Source organism: Lepisosteus oculatus, chromosome 22 (assembly GCF_040954835.1).
Source record: "Lepisosteus oculatus isolate fLepOcu1 chromosome 22, fLepOcu1.hap2, whole genome shotgun sequence".
Taxonomy (NCBI): Eukaryota; Metazoa; Chordata; class Actinopteri; order Semionotiformes; family Lepisosteidae; genus Lepisosteus; species Lepisosteus oculatus.
In genome coordinates, this window is record NC_090717.1 from 4,272,942 (window position 1) to 4,299,257 (window position 26,316).

General features: G+C 35.1%; 1 long non-coding RNA gene across 1 annotated transcript; it reads right to left on the reverse strand.

Annotated features, from left to right (window-relative positions):
- Nucleotides 1–1,284: 1,284 nt before the first annotated feature.
- On the reverse strand, nt 1,285–24,931 carry LOC107079759 (uncharacterized). Its single transcript, XR_001480671.2, has 3 exons — nt 24,835–24,931; nt 3,662–3,697; nt 1,285–2,375 (listed from the first exon to the last, which is right to left on the reverse strand). It is a non-coding gene; the product is annotated as an uncharacterized lncRNA (long non-coding RNA).
- Nucleotides 24,932–26,316: the final 1,385 nt, after the last annotated feature.

Genomic DNA, 26,316 nt, shown 5'->3' on the forward strand with positions numbered 1-26,316 from the left:
AACAGGTGGATTTGAAGACTTCAGTCCCTGAGCTAATTAAAAAATTTCTGACACAGCATGATTAATTGAAGGTTTCAAAAACACCTACATTGCATTTACAATGGCATAAGACATACAGTACAGTATATCTTCTTAAAAATGTCATTCCACATGTGGTTTACAAAGTGAAGACAAAATATATATGGTAGCTACATATCTGTAAATCAGTTGCTTGTTTTGTTACATACAAGTGCAAGAGATAATGAACTGTATATTTGTTTTTTTGAGTATCTCTATATAAAGCACAGAACATCAGCTTAAAGAGACTCAGACTGGGTAAATGGTAATTGAGCTGGAGTTAGACTTGACAGTGACAGCACCATTTTCGCCAGCTTCTTAACGGAAAACTGAAAATATTTTCTCAGGTCCATTGCTCCAAGACAAAATGGTGAATGCTAACAGAGTGTGAAAGATTCCCCCAAATTTCTATCAAAATCAGTAGGAAGGCAAAAAAGCTCAAATTTCTGCATGTAAGGCACTGTAAACTGAATATTTGAATAAAAATGAATGTACTAATAGTCAATCATATAGTATTTCCTTAAAAGGATAAAAACTATTTTATTTGTTGAATGCAAGAGATACTGTATTAATAGTCGCGTATCTTTGTTATTTTCATTATATGAAGTAATGTAAATTAAAGCGACATCATTTTGTTAATATATTATTTGTGCAATACCAGTGATGATCCTCAAGTTTTATTTAAAGGGTAGCTGCAACACTGTTTTTATCTTCATTGATGAGTGTATTTCAAACCACAATAAAAGTACACAGTAACTTTTAAAAATCTCCAATTTACATCACAAAATAGACAATTTCAAGGTATGCGCAACACAATATTCTGCGATTCAGGAGGAGACAATAAAACTTCTGATGATGTGATGCAGCCCTATAACATTGTAAATAAGCAGGCTTGTGAATATCTCTTTTAATCCAATAAAAATATTGCTCTCAATTTTGAGACAGTTTTCTGGACAAATGCTATTTACTTGTTAACTCTGCATGCTGATCAAGTTGAAAGATTTCTGTGGTGAAATGTCTGCTGCACAGCCTGTACTTATTCACTAGTACATCACATTACATTAGTCCTTATGGTGACTAGTGAGCAGGAGGGGCTGCAGCACCTTGTTTGTGACAACATACAGTAGCAACTTACAGTACTTTCACAGAGTTCACACTTTTTTTGTGAAACCATGTCAATTAATTAACAGTATTGTGTTAACGAGATTTAATAACCAGTCTGAGAAATTGGGACTGCAATTCTCCTTTAATTGCATACATTATTGTATTCATTAAAGATCTGCCATTCACTCACTTACAAGCCTCAATATCTGGGTTATTTTAAAATATTTTTTATTTGCTGGCTCCACACATTTCCTGAAGTGGAGAGTATTATTTTAGAACCCTGACACTAATACATGAGAACACAAAATAGTTGATGAGGGACAATAATAATAATAATAATTGCTTGGACACTCCACTCAAAGCGCTTTACAGGTAATGGGGACTCCCCTCCACCAGTGTGCAGCCCCACCTGGATGATGTGACGGCAGCCATAGTGCGCCAGTACACTCCCCATACACCAGCTATTAGCGGGGAGGAGAACAGAGATATGAAGCCAATTCATAGATGAAGCCATTAGAATATACATATATGTTTGTAAGTTATATTAAATTGCCTCTTCTCTGAGGTTGTACAAGGCATACAATCAATAAATTATGAAGCGTGTCAAACTAATAAAAATACCCTGCCTAGTACTGTATGTAAAAGACTTGCTGTGGCTTTAATTGAATGTAATATTTAACAGCACTGCTAAAAGCTTATAAAGTACTAGGAAGGGGTCAATATAAGTCTGTTATTTTGAGAGACATGACAGTGATAAGTAAGGGTTAGAGCGCCGTTATTTTTGTGTGCTCTTTGTACTCTTTCAAAAGCAAAAGGCACAGCATCGGATACTGAACAAGAAAAAGGTGAGAGGTTCTTTCCCCACACTAAATTATACTATCATCACTGTCACTCAGCTTTCACTCATAGAAAAAGAAGCTTACAGCATAAGCATCACATAAGATAAACATACATTTTTTATAGTGTGGTAACAATAACTTCAATATCTCACTGTTTTAGAAGTCATTTACTTACTACTGGTTCTATATAATTCAAACATCATTTTTACATCAGTTGAGGATGGATAAAGGAGGATTTCCAAAGATAACCATATTTACAGTATTTGTTTAAAATAATTCATATTTATCTGTAGCCTGTGCTTTGTTTTAAAATGTATAAAATGCATTACAGAAGATTTATTGCTGGGTGAAGAGAATCGGAGATAAGATTTCTTCCTGCAAGAGAAAGACACAAGACTTTACAAGGTTTTCCTCTTTTTTGGTGTTTTAGCATCAACGTTGACCACTTTCCCTCATGGCTTCTCGCTTATTAAAAAGTTAGCTTCCTAATAATATCTGATGACAATCATGTTTACATTTTCCCTGTAGAAATCGCGCTGTAGAAACAGAAATCTAAAAATATGCAGCTGAAAACAAGGAGCTGGTGTGTGCGTATGATAGTTCATTTATAGACTGTCTGGCATTGTACAAACAGGTTTAAGTGAACACAGGAGACTGAATTTCACTCTTCTGAGACAGCAGGGAGAGCAAATAATTGACCCAAGGCATCCTATTTATTTTGGGTAAATTGATTCTGCCTATCACAGAAGCTTCTCCTTTCATTTCCAGACTTAGTACTTTGCAGCAGGTGGTACAGATTTAATTGGTACCCAATGCATAAAAAAAAAACAACAGCAGCAATCAAATAGGAAGACATAGTGAAAGTATTTTTAACTTTTTTTTTTACTAGAAGCAATGACCTGACTTTTAACATTTAGAGTGTCCGAAAGCAAACATGGAGACCTGTTTTTCTGGCTGATTTTTTTTTTGGGGGGGGCATTGGACAGTATCTGTAAGTGTGAAATAATAGGCTGAGATGAAAAATGAAACATGTACAAACAAAAGAAATACAAAAGTCAGTGCTTCTTTGGAACCTATTAAACTCACTGTGTCAAGCGATTGATAAACATAAGAATTTAACGTGACAGTTTGCTTCATACACATCATAGGCAAGACCTTCAGTGAGGATTTGAATTTTATCATTCATTTAGTAATCACATAATAGTCTGCAAAAAGAAAGACATAAGTATGAACACAGTTATTCCTGCAGATACAAAAACAACAGACATACAGTATAGAAATAGTGAAAAACTGTTTTTTCTTTCTTATGATTTCTTTAGGCTGTCATACCTCTGCATTCCTAAAGACATTGATGACTAAGAAGGCACATGAATGAATAAACCTTGATGTAGGTTTATTCATTCGTGTGTGAAGACTGTCTAATCACACACAATGTATAGAATTTGCGTAGCTATGTTTCTGCTAGGTTATATTAATAGGTTTTTCAATGTGTGACACAGTAATTAGAGGAAGAACTGAACCTTTTAAATAGAGAAGACTAAAAGGGGACCCAATTCAAGTATCTAAATTTCCTCAAAGGTACTGAGCAAGTCCACCCAGCATACAGTACATCTATAGAATCAACAGTGACAAAAACCAGAGGATACAAGTGGACAAGCTACCTGGCCATGTTGTTGAATCTGTGGGTTATTTCCATGCTGAAAAGTAGAAAGAAGAAAAAATGTGAGCTGTCAGCACAAATTCTATGTTATAATCTTTGCATGTTTGACATACTGTACCCGAAAAGGTTCCAGACAAAATATTTTTTTCTTCTTTCTTTCTCTCAGTGCCGAACCTATAATGTTTTTGAAGTGAAATATTGTCAGAAAAAGTGTGATTTAACCGTTGTTGAACCTCAGCATAATTCAAAGTCGAAGTTATAGAATTACCTGTTTCTAGAACAGATGCCTTTGCCTTATTCCCTTTTGTTTATTGTTAAGACTTCCTTTCTAATGCTCTGGGCTTGAGCAGCTGATGATGAAAAAAAAGCATCACAGATTGATTTGCTGTCATAATCTAATCAATTAACCTGATTCATGGAACCGGTGTTGACAAACACAAATTCCCACTGTAATGACTTTTCTGTGAGCATATTTCAATCTTAATTACAGGTTATGATTTTTTTCTTTTCTGCTTAAGGTCTTCCCTATCCTCTGAGGCTGTTGCCTGGTTACATACTCCATAATGGATTGAAATTTATTTCTATATACGCATTATCTATCTACTATGGGTATGAATATTAATGGGCTTTTCTTTCAATTACAAATCTACAGGAGATGGAACTGTCTTATGACTTATTATTCAATGTGTTTATGGATATTAAGTCAAAGATACTGTAGCAGCCAAAGACAGCCGGCTATATTTGCTCATGTATTATCGCTCATATTATTGTTTAACTGCATGACATAGTTAACTTTTGCCAGTAACATATGTTAAATACTGTATGTTTTATGTTATATCTCTCTATCTCTATCTGTTACCCTCCATAAGACATTAAAGCATACTGTATATGTGCAAAAATACCCAGAAAAAAGGTACAGCAAAAAGTTTAACTTCACTGTCCCAGTATTTATGCACTATATCTATATATGAATTAACGTATTTCATAGGAGAGGGTGCGAGTTAAGAACAGAGGTTTTGCCTATGGATAGACAATATAACACTCATCATAACCTGAAGATGTGATCATTTTGATATCTGTTTACTACATATAAATGAATGTACAATACCTTATTAGATTGCTGTGGTCCATCTTATAATCTTTCAGTGAACCATCGTTGCACAAGCTCTAACTCATATAAAACACTGTTCTTTTGTTTTGTTATATGTTAATTACAATCATTATCCTCAGAGAAAATCTGTTGCCTATACTTGTTTTCATAGTGTATTGGGAACTCTGTCATTACTGATATACATCTGTTGTACATCTGTTTGCTCAGCGATACATTTTTAAATCAGAAATTGGAGGGGTATCCCTGCCAGCCATTCAGTGAAAGATACATAGAAACCTTTGGTTTGACTGATATTTAACAAAACAACTGCAGGATCCACTGGGAGCATTCAATTTAACGGCTTGATATTTTCCTGAGAAGTGGAAAGTCAGCTTGTATATGCTATTACCTTAAGGTTTCCTGCTCTTGCCCCTCTAAAATTGAATCTGACAAAGAGTGGAGAATATGACATCTGCAGTAGCTAGATCTACAGGAAACAAAAAGTAATTAATCCCCAAGCTTTTACTGTAGTCTCAGGATTTGAGATGAAGGTCTGCTAATGTATAACCATTAGCTTGTTCCATGTTTAGTTTTAGACCCCCCAAAAATGACTGTAATAATCTAATATTTCAGCTGCTTATCCATCTTTCAGAAGAGCAATACACCATGTCCAATTGAGTTGTTTAGGATTTCGCCATTATTTAGAACGATTGGAATAGAAAAGCTTCTTTTTCATGTCTAGAAAAGATATAACAATTAACAATATTGTAATATTGATGTTTCGATTATATCAATTCGAGCACGAACGAAAATTGCAATGTAATTACAATATACTGTACAGTGCCCATAATTATATTGCAGTTTATACCTACAATCTGGTTTATTCAAAATGTAACCAGGGATAAAGCTAATAAGATATTTGTTCATGTGACCAGCTTCTCGTTTTAATAATATTATATATGCTTTATTCTAAAGCAAACAAAAAAATGTCTTCAAAATACTTCTTTTAAAGTGTCTTTACTGCAGATAAAGTAAAGAAATATATAAAGGAAAAATACCTTTGGATTCTCGCAACTGTTTATTTTGTTTATTAATATTAGGTTTTTAGAATTAATACTAATATTGTAAACAATACTATGTCAAAAATACCCATTCTTTTATAATTGTGATAGCTTATGGGCATACTTATAGTTTAATGACCTAAATTGTGTGGCACTTAATCTGAGAATGAAATTAGTACTTTAACTTAGTGAGACTTTTTAGCCTATAAATTTGAATGATCATTTTCAACAGCACATCACACAGTCATCAATGTAATATATAGAACTCTACCAAATACAAAATGAATGCAATTTTCACAATTATAGATAATTTATTCTACTTCACTTAGTTTTATACTCCTCAAGAGCAACACAATGCAAAGACATTTTCCTTGAGACCACAGTGAAATAAATGCTAAAAAAAGAGCTTTTCCTTTTTTGAATGCATTTCAAAATTAGGTGCAATTTTCTGTGTTCCCAGTTGTAATATGCAAGATCTGAGCTATTTTTTCTCCCCTCTCATTAATATATGACCAGAATGTCCTTTTGGTGCTTTCATAATAATTGCACTGGGGTCTTGGACTGGAATAGCAATTACCATTTAAATCTGGGACATTGCTTATTAATTTCAAGTAATCAACCAATTCATTTACATTCTATGATTAGCTTGATTCCATTATCTGGTAATTATGCTAAACAAAGTAATTGCTATAAAATAGATTATTATAGAAACACCTCTACAAGGGAGATTGCTTTAAAAGCCACTTGACCACTACTGAGAAAAAAAAAATAAGCAAAACATTTGTTGTAAAAAATAATGTTCTGGAATACAAAAAGCACATTAACTGGTCAGAAATGGATGTCAACAAGAATCGCCTACAGGATCTACTGTATATACAGATATATATTCTGCAAATGAATGCAAACGTATGGATGTTATTCTATTACAAGTCACATGTCATTACACAGGCACCTCTGGAGTTTTTTGTAGGTGAAAATCAGTGACCTGATTTTAAAAGTACTGAATTACGCTATTTGCATTACATGGAATGGATACATACAGTAAGATGATACCAACCTATTTAAAAAAATTCATTATGGAAACGACAATGAACCACTTGCTTTTTATATAATTAATAGATATACTGTACCATTTGGAGAAAACTGTTCTAGATTTTGCTTAATTTCAATTTGAATCTGACAGAAAGAAAGTGCATGGCATTCACAAAAGTGCTGATTTTGTATGGTTTGGAAAACAGCACAAATACCTAATAAATATTTAACAGAGCTGGAAACCAGTTCTCCTTATTAACCCACAGCAGCAACAGCAGCTTTCAAAAAAGTGCTGAAAGGCAGCATGTTAAAGACGTAGACAACATTTCAAAATTTATGGAAAAAAACCGTGCCGAAAAATCTAGTTGTCAAATTAATTTAATTTGTTTCAAGTTGGATAAATTAATAATATTTTAAAATGTCACCATACAATTCCATGAATAATTTCATATTGATTTTGTTCACACTCATTGTGTGTGTTTTGAATGATGGAAGTAAGGAAATTTGGGCAGCAAAGGAAATATTATTGTGAGGTCAAATCCCTACTGAAACCAGTACAATCCTTTGACTTTGTTCTAAATTTCTATCAGTCATCTAAATACTTATCCTAAGTATTATAATCTAAATACTTATTCAACTGGACTTATTTTACATTTTTCAACTGATGTAGTACGAGATGCGGTACCTTTAAAACCTTCTGAGTTTTGGATAAAAAAGTTAAGGCCTTATGATTAATCAAAAGTTTTGTTAAGTAACTGAATCGGAGTCAGTTAATTAAAAGCATTCAGAGTCAATCTGAAAAAAAAACCCAACAAAGCCATAATATTTTAATGCAGTTAAAATAAGCAACAGTAATTTATTTGAAACTGAAGAATTTGTCTCTGATCACATAATTAACTGATTAAATGAATTAAAGCATTTTAGTTCACATGCTTTTATTTCTGGTTTGTCTTTCAAAGAAAGTATTCATAATTGGCTATTAAATATCTGATCCTTTTTTACTTTTATATTTTTCTGCATCCTCAATATCATCTGATGCCCCACAAATGTGTTGCAGAAAAAGGACATGATTTTTTAAATTTTCACAGCATGCATGAGGATAAGTGAATTTAAGTTCATTGACAAGATTTGGCCTTGATCTGTAGCTTGATTTGTATCATTTAATTTGATTGGTAGCTGTAAGTTCATTGATCGAAAGATCTCATCCAGCATTTCTTTAGAGAAGCCAGGATACCTGCCTTTACCACCCACACAAGAATCTAGAAGCTATTGTCATAAATTATAAAAAGCAGAGGTACTAATACAGATCCCTATTGTAGTAACAGACAAATAAGTTCTAGAACCCGAGATGAAGTTTAAAGAACTGAGTTTATTGCATGCAAGAAACAATAAGACCAAAGTATTGTTCGAAATATAGGTACAAAGCGTCCAGTTTATATAGCAAATTTCAGCCTCTTCTGACGCAAATTGTTACCATGGTAATGGGGGGGCCACCTGTGTTTGGACATTCCCAAGACCTTGAACACTCTTAATGGTCGGTTTTATCTTTCCTTAGTTGGGTGGGGGGGGGTCTTTATCTTGCACTTGGAATTTCATATTAATTAAGTCCTATCCCTGCCATAACTCAAAGCTGCCTAAGCATGGAATGTCTTACAAGAAGTCTTTGTGCAGAAAGAAATCAGTTAACCTCTTTTTCACATCTTATATCTTTCGTCTTACAGTTACTCTGCTAAGTACGTCACAACAGTCCTTATTTGTGCTCATTTTAGAATCTGCTTTCTGTCCATTTGTTAGTTTATAGTCTACAGTAAATACAGTACAGTATATACACTTGAATGCTAACTGTCTGCAATTTGAGAATTCATCTTTTATGAGGAATTCTCTCAAAACCTTTGTTCTTATTATGGTTTCCCCAACATTATAATAATAATAATTGCTTACACTTATATAGCACTTTTCTGGACACTCCACTCAAAGCGCTTTACAGGTAATGGGGACTCCCCTCAAAGAAGTAGGATTTATTGGCATACAATTACTTATTTCAGTTTTATTACCCTTTCAATGGATTAGTTAACACCTAAGTAAAATATTTATTACATCTGGCATTCCCATTTATTGTCTAAGGCTTGTTATTATCTCTAAGACACTTTCCTTAGCCTTGTCTTGTTCTTCTGTTGTAAAACTGAAAAGAACACACTACTGTATTAAAGGTCTTACTACTATACTGTATCTTTATGATTCTGAATATTATTAAAAATGCTCCCTCTTTAAACAATACTTAAAAATAAATAAATAAGCATTTCAGTTTCCTTTCTCCTTATATTTGTCTTAATTGATTTATTAAATCAATGGACCTCTGCTTTCTAGCCTCTGATTATTATACTCATGGGACTAATCTGTATGTTTACCTACAGTAATTTGTACACCTGATATATAAATATTTATTCTTTCAGGAATCACAAACTGAGTTTTTTAAGGCTCTCAGGAGGGTTCAGATCCATATTTTCGAAATAATTGATTTCTGAAAACAAGCAAACTAAAATTTCCCATATGCAATGGCAAAATGAATACTTGCTCTTTACCCTTAAGTTACTACAGGTCTGCCAAAAGTATTGGAAAATTCTTGGCCATCTCTCCTATTTATTAAGTCGAAAAAATGATGATAAAAGTATTTTTCTTTGTGTGGAACTAGATCATGCTTTGAAATAACATGGATACAGGAAGATATCTGAAGGTTTGTTATTGTTGTGTTTCTTTATTTATAGATTGGTGCAGAAGAAGTCAGCTTTGATTTCCCTTTTTTCTTTTATGCCATTTACCACATGAATGTTTTATACCATTTACAGACATTAGTCTTGCCAATGCTAAATGGCATTCCCATTGGAACAGCTTTCCTTGAACATCAAAGTAATTCTTTGTAATACCAGGCACCGCAAGAACATCTGAGGTCACTGATTTTATATTGCTTACATGTATCTGAAGCAATTTCATAATGTTTGCACCTAGATTTTTAAAGAAAACTCAAGAAACGTCAATGCCTGTATCTTTGGGTAGGCTATGGAGCACATCATGGAATAAATGTTATGTGATATACCCAAAGGAATTGTGCTGGTCTAACCTGGCAATATTGAAAAACGGAATCAGCATCTCATTTTGGCACAGTGCACGATTTCTGCCTACGAGGTATATTTTTAGAGCTAGCCAATTACTGTTCATGAAAAAACTATACTGTTCAACAATGGTTAAAACAAAACCTTGCATCCTGCTATATTTTATGCAAAGTAACACATGTTTTTTAAGTCTGTAGTTCAAGTTAAATGTACAGGGTGAGTCAGACCATTGTGTAACATTGGAAGGTTAGTGGGTCCCCTACGGGTAGGCTAGGTCCCCTTTTCAGGCCATAAAGGCCCATGGGGAATGGAAGACAAGGGCCACCATTTTTCTCAACCACCCAACACTGGAGGTGAAGGTGATGTGGTCAGCATCATGCTCTGGCCAGCTTATTACCCCCAGAAGGATTAACCCCCCAGTACTTATTTGGAAAGCAGGCTGAGTGGACCTGGTAGTTGTCTGAAAGTCATTAGAGTGAGCTCCATTGCTTGCCCCTACCTGGGATTAAACCTGGGACCTTCTGGTCAGGAACTAGACGCCCTTGCCATCTGAGGTACCACAGCTCCACTCAAAGCATGACAAAACCCAAGTGTTGGTCACAGCCCCCATTGCTTCATTACTGTAGTTAAGGCTCAGAGAGGAAAATAAGAAACCAGATTTTTGTCTGTGAGCCACAAACTGCTGCTGGGCAAGGAAACGCAAGCAATTCTCACAGACAGTATTGTCAACCATCAACTGACATGGCCACACAACCTGGCATCGAGTGCCAGTTTTGTGACACTGGTCTGAAAGCATAACTACTTGTCTGTAAAAGCTTGGCTTGAACTCTGGTTCCAACACCAGTGCACTCAGAAACAGTTAAACATAACATTACATGACATAACACCAGACAGAATTAGCTTATTCGTGATGTAAACACCTCCTTCAGTTAAGGGACCTCTGGTGGAAAAATGTTGAACTGCAACAATTGTTGACGCTAGAAGAAAAACTGACTTTTTAATTTATTTCTTCTCATCACTCATCATTAGTCTAAAAGTACTTTTAAGAACATCTTAAATATCATTTTTTTCCCAGATTTTAAAAATATCAATCTGCATCCAGATTTTAAAAATACAAAACTTTTTAAAATTTGGCATTTTCATAAAAGAAAATGGAAAAATTTGTAAATTTAAAACTCAGATTTTAGAAACTCGCAAATATTTGACACCATCTGAATAAATATTGGATTGAATTGTTACCCACTCTACAGTAATACTTTCCATGTTCAAAATAGACTTTCCCTTTTTTTCTCTTAATCACTTCAGAATGTCTTTGCTGTGGCATCTGTTCAAAAATGACTGTGAATTTTTAATGCTGGGTTACAAAAAAGATGCATATCATACCAGCTGTGCCTCTTTCATAATTTAAAACAAATAATCTATAAACATGCCAATGAAACCCAGAATAACAGTTATCTCTGTATTGGGAAAAAGCAGATGTAATTTTATTGATTCTAGAACTCTAAAATATGTTATTATACTGCGTCTTTGCAGTAATTAGGAATGACTACATGTTTTCTGTTTCAATGTCCTTCATTGATATGACCTTCAAAATAAAAAAAAATAGTAGAGCCTAATTGCTGCTTTCCTTTGCCAGGCAGTAAATAATTAATAATCGCATTTGCTTTTGTTTACAACACAATGCTTCACATACAGAATGGGACCTACAGTACCTCATCTGCCACAGAAGTACAGCACCTAGCTGGGTGACTCACTGCAGCCATTCTGAGCCAGCAGCCCCACTGCAAGCAGGTCAGGTCGGGAGAAGTGAGTAATTACTTTGCCAATTGAACTAAGAGAGAAATCTTTAGAGATGCCAGCCTGCAATTCCAAAGTGCAATTTAGCTAGGACACCCGGGTTATACATCGTACATGCAGAACTGTGGAATCCTTGGTGCCCATGTGGTCAGGATCATTTAAACATCTCAGAAGGGCAGTATGTCTTACAGCACAGTGTTCTATATGCAAGATCACTTGATTGGCCATATACAATTTCTTGTATTGTATTTGCATACCCCAACACGCTCTCCATAAGACACACAAACAGGAAGAGAAGCTTGGGGTCAGAGTGCAGGATCAGCCATTGACTGTACTGTATATGGCGCCCCTGGAGCAGTTGGGGTTAAGGGGCTTGCTTAGGAGTCCAAACAGAGTAGGATTCCTCTGCCAGCCACCTTCCAGCCACAGGCGCGGATCCTTAGCCACAGAGCCACTGCACCTATAGGCTATAAGCATAATTTACATATTGTTTAATCAGAAGGGTATTGCAGTCTTATATATTTATTTGCCATAACAAAAATTTGAACCTTAAAATCCTGAAATGATCACAGAGAGTCTGGACACAGTTCTGGTTTGAGATGCAGTATTCAATAAGATTGCAACTATACATGAATGCTTTGTCTACACACTCCATTTACAGATTGCTTTATTGTTGGATGCATCAGCAGGAATATATGGCAAAAGCAAAAAGAATTATACACACAGGGCAGGAATTGCTCCTTTAAGCAACATTTTTTTTACTGTCACACCAATAGGTTCATGTTCAATAAAAACTTGCAAAGAATAAACCAATGTTAATATCTTCAGCACATATTAAAAAATGAAGACATTCTTCTGGGATTTATTGCTTTCCAAACATTAAATCACAGAATGATCACTTTGCAGTGTCATTGCCCAAGACTCATTTTATAGCTGTTTACATCAAACTTTTTATTTTCCCATACATCATTTTTGTTGATTATGCTCTCTATAGATTTTGTTGAGTTAACAAATCACTTGTGGAATCGCTGCTCATACCACTTTTTGCACATTAATGAAAATGCCTCTTCAAGCAATTCTTCCGTTATTAAACTATGAGACATCTGGTGGTCAGCTATCCCATGTAAAGACTACTATATTACTTTCCTAATCACATTATTTGTCTAGCCGACATGAAAGCGAGCACTTAACCCGAGTGACAATGACCTAGCATGGCTTGATGTCATTAGATTCCTGGTGACCCACACAAGTCTTCAAATCTTCAAGATTTTCTTTTCAGTCAACATGGGTATTCATCTTTTTGGATGACTTTTACACTTCAGACTTTACTGGCTGCAACTCCCACTGCTAATAATAGAGCCTTGCTATAACAGAAAGCGGAAGAAATTCCTATTAGTGATCCACATCATTGACTCCCTTTTCACATCTCCCAGCCCTGTGTGATGGATGCTTATGCAAGCGTTCCACTTTCTTGCTATCTGTCAAATAACTGTGCTCTTATTTTCCCTCTCTCTCTGCAATGCTCGAGACCCTTAAAAGCACATTGGCTGATGGGTTGGTTTAATTGATGAAGCAAGTGGCCCCTGGCTTGTGTGTTTTATTTGTCCTGTGGATTCCACAATGAGCTTTAAAACTGGAAAAAAAAGCTTTGAAAAAGCCTACAGATAGAGCTTTTCAGGTCTTTATTAATATAACTGCTGCAGAACAACATCCTATTCCCTTAGCTCAATGGCCTTTTACACAAATCGCACACAGATGGTGCTTTTTTTGATTGCTTGGTGCCAGTTTTATTGGCCTTTGGAATCCATGCAGAGTGAAACAGATGACTTGTTTGCATGATAAAAGCTCTGATGTTGCAACATTGCTACAGTGTTTGCTTTTAATCTGTCAGGTCTCACTAAATTGACTTGTTACGTTTCCATCTGGGAGGTTTCCTGGAAATATTTGACAATAGAGTGCTGACCTTAATCAAACTTAGTTCTTAAAAACCTACAATTTTACAAAAGGCTTTGAATTGATGATTGTATTGCCTTTTCTCTAGAGGAGGAACAAAAGTTCCAAAAGCACAGCACTTATGGATATAAAAAAAGCAAGAAGCGCATTTCACATTATAAAAAAACAAAGTATTACCAGAATGCAATCTGAAGAAAGTAAAAAATATGCAATTATACCTGAAGATTTTGTATATTTGCTGTAGTATTCACTTGAGAACTCTTAAATGTGTTATGATGGGTAGTTTTAGATTGCTGTGAAGTGTAAATGAACCATGAAATACAGCCTGGAAGTGTATCATCAAACTACAGACTTGTTCACTCCTGTCATTCTTAAACTTTTTGCACAAGCTGCTGTTTTACTGCTTATTATTGAAATACAGTAACCACATACTGACTAAATTGTCACCCTTGGCTACATTCATTAGCACAGTAAACCAGTAACTGTGTCTGACACAACAGGATAGTGTTGTCTTGATGGTGTATTAATCGCAGGAGAAATGAAATATATATCACGCACTGAATGCCTCATTTGAAACTCCACTGAAAATGTTTACCTTTTAAAATAAAATGTAAAAATAAATGGTTTATGTAGAGAAGAGGTAAAACAATTGAATTTAAGAAGACTTTGAATGATCTAGTTATGAATCTTTTGCGCTCTGTTTACGATAATCTATGCTGGAATAACAGAATGATTTGGGGAGGAATGCAGATGACGATGATAATGGCCTTTGAATGAAGGGGTTTAAAACGCAGCATGCAACAAGTGAAATGAGTAAAACATGCAGAGTTTCCTCCCTTTAGACTTTGATCAGCACCACATTATTACCAGACAGCTCATGTGTAGCAGGTACCCTTTTGCAGTCTCTCCAGAGAAGAGAGCTACAGGGCTGAACTGCAGGAGGTTTTGTACAGCATATGCTGGAGCTATATGCTGTACGGAGGCACAGTCGGGATATATTCTGTATATACACACAGAAACAATAGGTTTATTCCATGCTGAAAAGAGAAGAAAGAAAACAACGTTTCGGTTTAAACATGGGTTTAAATCTGAGCCACCCAATTGGTCCTTCACTGAGAGCACAGGTTGAGCCTTAAAGTGCAGTTATTGCTTATTTCTCTGCCCTGCAACAAATATAATATCCCCATGAAACATACTGCAATTTGTCTGTAAAAATGGACCACCATTGCATGAAGCAGAGGGTCACCATTGCTCAGTTCTGTCTTTAAATGTGCTTCTCATGCCTATTTCTTATAATTTGCAAATGCAAAATAAACAGCAATGCACTGCTGTACTGGGAATACATATTCTCCCTTAATGTGTAATCCTCCTTAGAATATTAAAGACCCTCTTTCCAAACACATAGAAGCAAAGAGCTGGTGCAAGAGCTAGTAAATAAACACAGCTTATTCAAAATTGAAAACTGCCTTTTAGGTAACCTAAATTAGTACTTATTGGTTCTTACATTCAACTTTGATTATCAAGCTATCAATAACTAAACTAAACCTGAATATCCTCCACAGTGCTAAAAGGAAAATTTTTGTTTTTATGGCTATCTTCCAGGCCTTCCAGACAATCTCATTTTAGACCGAAAGCCAAATTAGATTCAACTCTTCCAAGCAATAAATAATAGACAGTTGTCTAAGCCCTTTATTAAATTGCTTACTTAACATTGCTTTCGATAAAGTATTAAAACTTGTTTCCTAAGCTCAAGTAAATTCATATTAAAAGCATTCTAAATCTTAAAATGATTGAGCATAGGCACAGAGGCAGGGTCAAGATTTACAATTACTTTTTTATGAACTACAATATAGAAATTCCTTACAACCTCTTGACATGGAATGTTGTTAACATACAGTTTACAGCTGGCATGTGCTGCTTATGCAAATCTAGATTCAACAAGAGCACACACTTTATTAAGCATTGATTTATTTCTGATTTCTGATCATTTAAGAGGAAGCATGCATATTTCATCACTGCCCAGGACTTCCCACATTGGGATACTGGGCCCTTTGGCATAGTGGAATTCCCCAGTGCTTGTCTGAACTGTGCTGGTCATGTAGTTTGAGATGTTTCAGAGACCATTGGATCAAAATTCAATTTGCACAAGAGAGACTTGTATGTATGTCACATTGAAATATTTGATCACCACAGTAAAGAAAAATGAATATGCAGAAACTCTGTGTGAGTCCTCCTGCAGCTTCCTGAGCATTTCACTGCAGTCATGCTGAGAAGGAATTTCATCTTCCTACACTAGGTATTGTGACAGATGCTAGATTATCTCCTTATTGTGCTACTGTTCATGTCATTATTAGAGATTCACAAAATCTGGCCTGACCCAATAAAACTCAGTTAATGAGTTTCAATACAAGATACAGTATGTACAGTTTTATTTCCAGTGGCCACAATGTACAACCCTTTTGCTGTATGAGCTATATTCAAGAAGTAATATTTTCATACAGCATGTTTTCAGATATAGAGGAGGTACAGTATACTGAAATCAGATGGAATGTTATTTTAAATGACTTTGAAATATCATTTTAGAAATGACTGCTTGACTTGAGGGTAGATTTTCCATTTTACCTTTTGGCTACAATCCATACAGAACAAAATTACTGCAGTAGACTCACTTTGCCTTTCAGCTCCATTGACAGGAGCCTAGTGCACTTAGGGTCACCTCAGTGGAGGACTACAGTAACCATTTTTGTAGCTGCAGCATAGGTGAAAGATCACTAGCTTCCTTGTGCCCATTTTGTCTCAGTTGCTAAGGGATTTAATAAAGAAGATTCAAGGAATATAATCTTACATATGAATTTACATCCTTCCCCAAAAGTTAAGAAATAGAGAAACAGCAGTACAGCAATGCTGATAATGTGGCAACATTTCAGCTAGATCATTTGAGCTTGGCTTTATTGCCTCATACAAAAGGAGGGTCAGTGAAGGGTTACTTGTGACAAAAACTTTTGTTGCCGTTTCATTTAAAAAATGCCATGAATCATAATTTATTTGAATCAAATATTGAATATCAAGTCTTCAAATCATGCAGTTAAGCAGAATGTATCTCCTGTATCAAAAACTTCATTATATAGTCTGTCATTAATCAGTCTAACAAGTGAAGCAAAATATATTTTAAAGATGCCCAGGCACTTGATACTTGCTTTCTGAAGAATGGAACAATATCACTTGTACTTGACAGTTAAAATGAAGAAATGTAATTCAGATACTCAACTGCTCTGCACAAATCAATCATTTTTAATTGATGTTATCATAAATGAAAATTACAGACTATATAGCACTATATTTGATTATTTTATTTAACAATTCTATAATGTCCACAAGTTCTCGGTTCCTAGAGGTATTTATGAAAGATATTTGTTTCTAACTGATCTTTTTCTACCACTGTAACTTGGTTTTAAAAATAGAAGGCTCTTCTGGATTGTAGATTGCCGCTAAAACTCTCACCCAGATCAATTTAAATGATCATGAAGCATGGGTTAGGGACAACTTGTCTCACACTTCCTCTGAGTAATTTCTCCCCCCAAAATAGCACGTTCTTCTGAGATTGCTGAGTAGCATCACAGAACAAAAAGATCAGGCTTAAACATACTAGATGCAATCTGCATCTACATAAGTAAATACATTCAGGACTTGAGATTTAGATGAAAATGGGCAAAATACGCAGGCACATAATTTCCGTCTTAGAAAATTGGAGATAATAATGAGCCACAATGATCTAATCTTCAAAAATATCATTTGTCACTGAGCAATTAAAGTTAGGGCTCAGACTGAATCATATCAGTCTTATCCACAGCAACAGAACCCACAAACATGGATTGAAAGGTGATTGGGATTAGTAGCGTTTTTTATAAATATTGCAGTCAGACCAATTGTGATTGTTCAAGTGATATACAGAGAGATAAAGGTTAGATAATGTATGATGCATACATGAATTTAACAGTAAGAATGTGTATGAGAACTGCCACTTTCCATTACTTAACAAATTCCTTCCATACAAATGAACTATTTCTATAGCTTGCCTTCAGTTTTAACTTGTAATGTCTATTTGCATATACTGTATATATACTTATATACCTTAATTACCTTAATCACAGCCCTTGTGTGCTAAACGTGTCTGGTGAGGTCATAAACATTTACTGTATATAGCCTTCACATCCTGTTATTTGTTAATAAAAGTGAAGTCAAAAATGAATTTAAAGCCATAAAGAGGTTAAACAAATTAATATTGTTCTTAGGCAGTTTCTATAAACTGAGTTTTATCTAAACAGAGATTATAACCAAAATTTGGAAGGAAGGACCGATCCTAATCTCACACACTTCTGTTCACATACTATATGTATACGCTATGCCTTGCTATGTCCTGTTCACCTAGGTATACACTATGTCTGGCACCCACGACCTCCTTTGAGGTATCTCTGTTTCACACTCCCTGCCACCAAGGTCACTCCTCACCACTCCTCATGACTTGGCTACCATTCCCCCAACAAATACTCTATGTGTTTCACCCCTCTATGGCATTAAGACCTAACCGAGCTACTGAAAATGGCATGGCAATTTTGTATTCTGTATTCCAAATGGTTACGTAAACCTAACTGTATGAAGCTTCATGCCATTTTCTCAGGAATCAGGGGCATAGACCGATTTTTCTGCTACAGTTTTCTGTGAGATTGAAGCCGTTGCACCTCAGGGTAAGTATCTAACCTAACCACTTTCAGAAACACACATTTTCATCTAAATATTTTTATCTCTGTCAGGTTGGTTTATGATTTACAGGCTACAGGTTAACTGGCATGTAGCTTTGACTTTAAGGACTCCTTTCTTCCCCACATGGAATTTGCTTTGCATTACCTATAGAACCACACAGTAGCAAAACCATGCTCCGTTAAGTATGAAATCGAGACAGGCGACCAGAGCTTTTCTTAATACAATCAGGACAAAGTCACGTGATCCAAATACAACTGCCTTACTATTTTTTGACGAATGGTTACTGCTGCAAATTAAGTCTTTGTCTCCACAGACGTTAATCAACTGTGCTTATTCAGATTATTCACTGTCAACATCAGGCACAATTTCCTAATGCACCAAAAAGAAAAACATTAAACCTACGCTGCAGTTATGCCTAGTTAAGGATGAGCCTACCTTCATGCTATGTTCACTCAAAAGTTTTGCGGGAAAGCAGAACTGAAACTATTGGAATGGAGATGTATTTAACATGCAACTAAAAAAAGGTGCAGCCTGCAATTAGGATTTAACAAACTTTAAAATGTTGCTCATAAGTGCCAGTCAGAAAATGTCTTTATTTTCAGATATCAACAATAAACTCAAGTGACAAGCTTTGTTCCAAATTTTTAATGTACAGTAAGCTGTAAAGGATCTAGTGTCACTTCCTGTCTAAAATGCCATAGAACGTACCTCTAGAGAGTTCTTGTTTGATTGGATGATTGATTGAATGATTAGTTTTAATGGAATTCTTTGTTGCTTTAAAACTGCCTGTACTTTTAGTTTCTCTGTCAAGGGCAGTAATGGAGACTAGGTTTGTGATGCACATAGTTGCTAAGGAGATAAAGCTCAGAAAGTAATGTGTTTTTATTAAAAACCTTGAGATTTCAAAGGGATTTGGGTTTTTCTTTAAAAAAAAAACCTAAAAGAAATTAATGAATGAGCTATATTTTTCTGTGTGACTTTCTTCACACAGAACAAAGAAATGTGTTTGCAAGCTTCGCTGTCCTCCCCCACATACAGATAGGGCCAATCTATTTTGAAAAATAAATTATTTTCCAATATATGGAAACTATGTTGCAATTCAATCTGAGTATAAAATTCTCACTTTTTGAGGCACTTCAAATTTCAGCTGCTGTTATTTTTGCAGTTTTCACATGAAATACAAAAAGCGCCTTCCCAATAAATTGAAGTTTGACTTTCAGGGTATCCTTTTTCTCTGCTGGTAGTTAGGTTAGGCCATCTTCCAATTTTATCTCAAAAAGGTATTAGAGAAAATATACAGAGGATTTCTTATCTGTGTTTCCATTCACAGGAGTAACTTTCTTGCTGATGCTATCTCTTCTCTGGGACTTTCTGAACTCTCGAAGACCATGACTCACTGCTATTCTCCATCTAAGAAGAAGGGCTATACTGTTGAAGTTCCCCATTTACCCTACAAAATTTCTAAGTGAATGCTTTGTGTATTACTTTGTTTTTATTTTTAATTACCGAATACTCACATCCCAATACTCCAGATACTTGAGAGATATACTCTATCAGGTATCTGGAGTGTCAGTAGCTGTTAGCAGATATACTGTACTCTGTCAGTAGATATACTAACATCTACTTACCCCGAGTTGATCAGAGAGATGTGCTAGCATGTGATGGCTACAAAGTAACAGGTAAAAGATTAACTCCACAAAAATTGGAAGAAAAACATTTTAGCTGTTGAGTCTTCTTCTGGTGTCTTTTTTATACTTTCTTCAGCTGTTTTCTTCAGACATGAAGTAGGTCCAACAGCTAAAACGTTGTCCATTCTTTTATCTTTCCAGCACAGAATTAACCTTTATTTGTTGATCTACTGTACTGTACACCCTGATTTGAAATACATCTTAAATATATTTCTAATTTCCTTTTCGTGAGGTAAGTCCTTACTCGCAATATCATATGCACCTTTTTGTGTGTTTATATTTAAGACCACTTTAGGGAGAATTTGGAAACTAAGCAATGATTTTTAAAAATCATCTCTCAGCCTCCAGTGTAAGCCGGAGCCGAATTGAAAAGGGCACAATGTGTTTTTCCAAGTAGTCATAAGATAGTTCTGCACATTTCCTTTCGTTATGATTTTTTCTTTTGTCTCAAAAGAGATTCCGTAATTAGGTACAATGAAACCTCAGTAAAAAGGAAAGAATGAGCTATACATGACTTTGATTGGATTGGTCCTGTGGAAGAAGGGACTAAAAAGCTATGGACACTGGTTTTTTTACAGACTGGATGAGCATGCCTTTGGCTAAGAAACACATTACCACGCTTCCAATCTACTCATTAATCTATTTCATTATTATCCCTGGCTGTATTGATTAAATATATTTTCTTTCACAAAAGAAGTGACCACTGGTACTGCAAATGCGACACTGAATTATAATCATGGTTTAAAGGGAGGTAACAGGTTTGAAAAGTAAAAAAAAAATGAAGTCAATATGATGAAAAAGCAATATGCTCCATGACTGGAACAGAACATACTCTGCATATCACTAATGATTTATTCAGTTTTTAAGATTATTTTCATTAGTTGCAGATTCACAGTTGCTAAGCCTTCTGTGGCATGTGAAATAATTAAACAACAAATTCTTATTTAAAAGACCCATCAGCTGAGCACAAATGCAGTGATGGAGAAATATGCCTCTAATTTGCAAAAACACTTTATTAATATTATTTTTTTACTTATCCTGTGTGCAAGGAGACCACAATGAGTGTCAATAAAATATCTTGACATTCATTAATGCTTTGACCAATGCTTAAATGTTTGAAGGCAATAGTGTCATTTGCAATGAGTGTATCAAACCAGACATTTAATTATAAAAGCAGCAGGAGGTTATTGGTAGTTATTGCCTTAACCACTTCATTAAAATCAGTACGTTCTTTCACTCTGTGCTTCTCTTTAAGAACAAAATAGTATTAATACTACACGGATGTGTCCATTGTGGTATAATTGGGTTTATTGGAGCTATTTGCTTTGGAGGTATCTTGTATGTGTAAAGTTAAAACAAAGACAAAGATAAGATTGTTTTGCTCTACTTTGTTTTGTCAGTCCATTATTTCAACAAACGAAGATGAGCAATGCAATTAAGGCCATGTTAATCTGTTTCATTGGTATCTGTAAGCAGCTAATTTTCTGTGCCATTTCACATCCCCTTTCTTGAGGTTCCTAAATGATAAGGACACAGGCACAAATCTTATTATTTCCTTCCCTAGTTGGAACTGTTTTGAAAGAAGCATTTCTCAAGCTCACACCAAAAAGAAGTTATTAAAATTGTTGAATATGGGGTATAGTAAACAGAACCATTAGAAATGATATGTATAAATGTTTAGTTAATCATCAAGAAACAAAGACATAGAAATGTAAGCCTGAAGTGTAATTAAACATTTTAAAGGCATTGATAACACTATCTTGAGTACCAAAACTTGATTAATAGAATTTAAGCTAACTCATATGTCAGCCTCAAGTTGCAGAAAACAGAATATTTAAGGGCTGTTGGAATATGGCAGACTGCTCACTTCTGGGAATTAAGTTCCTGGAATACAGTGAGTCATTCTGATCTGAAGGCACATCACATAATAAACTGCTTGCAATGATCAGTCACCATTTAGGCGGCTGTCTAAAGATGTCAAGACAGATAAAAAAAGCACAGCTGAAGAAACGCGACAGTTCAGAAATTAAACCAAAACTATATGACCTTTCCATAGAAGAATGATACCATGCTAAGAACATTTTCAATAGATGCCAATGGTGATCTTAGACTTAAATTATAAGTCTGAAAGGAACAGAAAGAAGAATCAACTTTAAGGAACACTCTGTAATCTGTACAGTATTCTGTGTAATGTCTATGTAAAATGATGCAAGAGACCAGCACAAATAAGCTCTTTTATAGGTGGTTTTTCTATTTAGCTCACCATCATTCATTCAATTTTCATAGGTAACAGAATTAGTCATAGAATGTCTCTATCTAGGTTTTTGATATATCTAAATGATTTACAGTATTAGATATACAAAAACACACATATTCAACAACATAATATAAATTGATATCTCTAAGGTTAGACAACTCAGCATTTAATTTTATTGATATCAATATTAATTTAATAACCATTATGTACAACAGACGTTACCATAGGATTTCAACAACAGGCAAAAGTGTGATAGAAATACTACAGATTTTCTGGTAGAAAGTCACCACTCTAGCACAAAACATACCTTTATTCCTTCTGGGATACATTTTCTTTAGTTATTGAGTATTCAGAAGATTATCACAGCAGAATATACTAAAATGTCTCATGGTGAAATTATCATTTCATCTTGATGTGAGTGATACAGCTATTCCCAAAATTTTTATTGACTACACAAAATGTATTGATTTGAATCAATCAAGACAATGACTGTTCTTCACTGTAATTCTGCAGGGCAGGAATACTTGCACATTAGTTACAGAACCAGGTTTATAATGCATATAAAATGACATCTAAAACGTGATAATGATTTGTATTATCACAGAAAAGTACCTCAGGAATGCTACAACAGGAAGTACTGTAGTTGTTGGGGACAATTCGTCACAAGATTAAAGAAAACCACAAGTCATATTTTTGTTATCAACAACATTCAAAACCCAAGACAGAGTATTTCTGAGAACATTCACTTTTCATTTTTCTCCCATCTCTCATCCCTTTTGGAGCTCTCTTTGTCACACATAATGCCACAAAGCCTAGTACTGTACTTGCTCAAATGCTAGAGTAAGAGCCGATTCCTGTTCAGTCCAGTAGTTCTCACCAATAGTGTGCTCATGAACAATCAAGGTCAAGTTACTAGGGTGATAGAATTCAATTGGCTCCTGTCAGTGTGGGACATCTGCCTGCCAGGAAGAATCGGGAACAACAGATTTTGGCTGTGTGTCGGATCAAAAAGAACACGACAGTGAGATTGTTAGATTAGACATTCCAATGTATTTTTAAATAATCCTTCTCTTTTCGTCATAAGGTAAAACATACAATACCACTGCATTGGGTTTAAAAGAAAACCATTTAGCATTTTGCTTAAAGGCATGCACTGATTTAAATTTATAGAAAAATCAGGTGATTTACTTCAAAGTATGGGTTTGATATTCTTGAAAGATACGAAGGATTATAAACAAATCATCCTCTTCAGAATTCTCCTGATTTTTGTATTTACATAATGATTGTCATCATCATTATAATAAAACCCATTACTGATATGGTCCTGGCATCCAACTGCTAGTTTACACAGAGCCCATATATAACGTAAACTCTTCAATGAGTTGAAATTGTTTAATACAAGGAATAGTAAATAAAATGAACAATATAAGGTCTCGTCACCTCCTATCGAGCAGAAAATACTCTTCAAAAGACAATGCAAGCCAGAATAAATCAATGCTTATCAGTGCCAGACACTATTTTCAGTCGCTGAAGGATGGAGGTTGAACACTGAAGCTAATGATCAGCTGTTCATTTTCCTTCTTTCTTCTGTTAAGGCAGATGGAAAAAAAAACTGCCTGTACAGGTACCTTCATTTCATTCACGGTCCACATACTTGTCAGAATAATGCATAAAACAATAAGCTCATGTCTTTCATTTTTATATTGTCTTTTCCTGAGTCAACATCCTGAAGCAGAGATTCATATTTAGTTTCTTTAGTATTATTACCAATAGATTTGACTGATACTTTTTTCCCTAAAACAACTTAAGGAGTTGCTACAGGATTCAGGATTCAGGCATTGTGAACAGCTAAATTCATTGAAACAAAGATGAAACATATTGAAGAGTAGGCAACTTGATTTCTTTAGAACATGATGATTCTGGAGATGTAGTTGATCAGCATGGGTTAATGACAGTAGTGAACACAGTATTTGAAAAGGATAGGTACAGGGCACTAAAGCAAACAACACAAACGGTCAATAATTTCATTAAGACCGCCTTCTAAATTAAGGATGTTTTCATTATTTCTAGTGTGATATTATTCCATTTATATTCTGGAGGAATCTACCAATTTGTCTAAGAGGTTCACGTGCAGACTGCCAAGGAAATAAATAGAGCTATAAATCTATCAATTTATAAATCTGATGCTGAAATTCATGTTCATCATCCAGGTGGGGATGCACACTGGTGGTGGTAGAAGGGATCCCCATTACCTGTAAAGCACTTTGAGTGGAGTGTCCAGAAAAGCGCTATATAAGTGTAAGGAATTAATAATACTTTTACAGTTTTGTAGTCTATAATGGTGGGTGAAATTCAACATATAATCCTTTGACACACAGTCATTGATTACTAAAGTTTATTTTAAGACAAACATAAGCCACATTACCTGCACAAAGGAAAGAACTGCAGCCAAACTGAAGTGCTGGTCTTCTTGTATCCTTATATCACATGGAGTAAAATGGCAAACCTGGGCAAAGCTCTCTTTGGAGGGCTGGCTGATTGAAGGGGACATGGGAAAATGAGGGAAAGAAGCCAAATTGAGAAATAAATAGCATGTCATGCAAAACTGCACACAAACTTTGACCGTTGATGGAGAAATCCATTTACACAAACCACTTCAGCAGCTGCCTCTGTAACTTGTGCAAATTTGTTTTGGATGATTGAGGTTTTTCCATGAGAGATGATGTGATGCTTCAGCATGTGTGTTGATTTTGAAACTATACTGCTCAGCAGGGGCTGTCTTATGCAGGTTTGTGGTCATAGTTTGTTATTCCTAAGTAGAGCACCATGGATGCCAAATGAAGACTGCTCATATTCAGCTCACACAACTTTAATTAATATACTGATATTTGAAAATTAACATTAAGTATTTTAATAGGCACTACTTGCAATATTGAGAATATATCTGTCTATGGAATTGTATGCAGTATATACAGCATTTATATGTTAAATGAATTCTTAGCATTGTGAAGCTTAGTCCTCCACAATGACCACATGAAAACATGCCCAATATTTTTGAATCAATATTTTGGACTCCACATCCGAAACGTTGTGTTTTCTTTCTTCTCTTTTCAGTATGGAATAAACCTATTACTTGTTCCTTTGCAGCCTACGCGGCTACCCTGAACTAATATAAAATATTCACAATATTAAATTATGCTAATAATAATAATAATAATAATAATAATAATAATAATAATAATAATATGTAAAGCCTTATGTGGTTTTGCATAGTGCACTTAAACTTTATTATTGAGTGAGTGACTCAAAGATTCACATACATTTGCTTAAAGGAAATCAAATGGGGGGGAAAATCCATTTGTGAACATACTGACCACAGTATGACCTTCCCACTTGTTCAGTTTCTCCTCATAACTGCTACATGGGACAAATGCAGTTGTCCCGACGTACTCTGTCAGGACCATTGGAGTACAAAATAAAAGATTTGGAAACTAATGCATTGCCAGCAGTCAAAACAAATGGGTCAAACAAATCTTGCTGTCGTGGCCTCAACTCTCCCCCCCCCCTTATCCTCTTCTATTTCTGAAAGCCTAAATCAATGCGCTCAAAGCTCTAAAGGCGTAGTTCGGTTTAATTAATGATTTGAACTGCGCAAAGTCATTTATAATTAACAAACGTCCTTCCCTAAAGCCTATGGAGCCTTACAGGGCAAGCACGTTTAGAGATATCTTGTGCGACTGCTACATGTACAAAAAATACTTTTGCCCCAGTGGCAATGAAACACTTCACACATCTTTGACTTAATTGTATGTTTTAACCACAGGGAGTTTCAGTGGTTCTCCTTTCAATCACTGTGAGCTCAGTGTACACTGTGATCCTTCTGACCTTTAATTTATTATTTGCTTGT